This window comes from Hipposideros armiger, unplaced genomic scaffold (assembly GCF_001890085.2).
Source record: "Hipposideros armiger isolate ML-2016 unplaced genomic scaffold, ASM189008v1 scaffold_19, whole genome shotgun sequence".
In the NCBI taxonomy this organism is placed as follows: domain Eukaryota; kingdom Metazoa; phylum Chordata; class Mammalia; order Chiroptera; family Hipposideridae; genus Hipposideros; species Hipposideros armiger.
The window spans coordinates 701,448-702,816 of NW_017731369.1; the positions used below are offsets into that span (position 1 = coordinate 701,448).

At 38.1% G+C, this 1,369-nt stretch overlaps 1 long non-coding RNA gene across 1 annotated transcript in view; it reads left to right on the forward strand.

Moving 5' to 3' along the window:
- The first annotated feature begins 997 nt into the window (after positions 1-997).
- Positions 998-1,369, forward strand: part of LOC109378224 (uncharacterized) — a 6,159-nt gene continuing 5,787 nt past the window's right edge. Inside the window, exon 1 of the long non-coding RNA XR_002122967.1 lies at positions 998-1,149. This is a non-coding gene — a long non-coding RNA (uncharacterized LOC109378224). The remainder of the gene's footprint in view (positions 1,150-1,369) is intronic.

Below are 1,369 nucleotides of genomic sequence, written 5' to 3' on the forward strand. Positions count from 1 at the left end.
AACCACAGACATTTATTCTAACAGCTTTCTGCTTCCAGTCTTTTTCGTGGCCACGTTCCTTGTCTTCCCAAATTCCCACTAGATCCCCTACCCTCCCTACAAACACCACATTCCTGTGTTTTTCTTGAAGTTCAAGTTTATCTACTTTCACTGAATGAAACAGTTTGCCTTCAGGCCATTTGTGCTAGGAAGGTTCTCTTTTGAAATATGCATTTTTGAGTCATACAAAATTATATATGCAATCTATATGTAAGTCATGAAACTGAATATAAAATGCCTGTAAAACAATGTCTTCAGAACTACAAACCAATATTAGTGAATTTTCTTTCCCAAGGCCCTTCTTTTTTCCTTATCAAGTAACTGCTATCCTGAATTTTATGATTATCATTAAAAACATTTATGATATTTTTCTTTAAAGCTCTTCTCCTTTGGTAGGTATGCCTCAGCTGTATATAGTGTGTGTGCAGTTTGTTTTCCAGCTTTGTAAAAATGTCACTATAGTCCATATTATCTTTACATGTTTATTATTTTCTTCATTATGTTTCTAAGATTCCTCCATGTTGGTGTCTGTACCTATAAGTAGTTCATTTATTTTCCCTACTATATAGTGTTCAATTCCATTTATGTATTCATCTGTTGATGGATAATAGGGTCATTTTCAGTTATCTGATTTTTTGTGGCGCTGTTTTGCTTTTGGAAATATGACTATACGGACTATATGACATTCTTATACATGGTTTTTCGATGAATGTGAAAATGAGTTCTTCCAGAGTACACACCTAGTTGGATTGAGGAGGGATTAGGGGTCTGTAGATTTACTCCCTCAGTGAAATTTCTGATTAGTCAAGGGTTCTCGTTTATCTGCTCCAAAGAAGCCACCTTGTTTCTTTCTGCAGAATTTACTTTCCAAAAGTTAATTTCCACTTCATGACTTCCTGAAAAATGGCTGCTCAGCTAAGGTCCCTCTCTCTCACTCTTACACAGGGGGATAGTTTTAGAAAACAAAAGCCCTCAGCTTGACTCCTGGTTCTTCCATTGACGAATAATGGGAAACCCTAAGCATTTGCCCTGCTCCCATCTTCTGCCTCCTGAACATACTGATGTCTGTGCCATGTGGGCCGTGTGATGTGCCTCCTGTCCCTAGGACCTGTGAGTATAACACACTTTCTTTTCCTGAGCCTGTGCCCTCTTGTAGCTGACCTGACTGACCATCACATAAAAAGATACAAAGCTGCTGTGATTTAAGATTTCTTATACTCCTGCCCTTGTGTTGCCAAATTGTGGTTGGTGCGTGATGCCATAGCATCTTGAATCTTGAACCCCCTTTGCCTATATAATGGAATGGACTGTTCACGCCTAAATTTTTTTT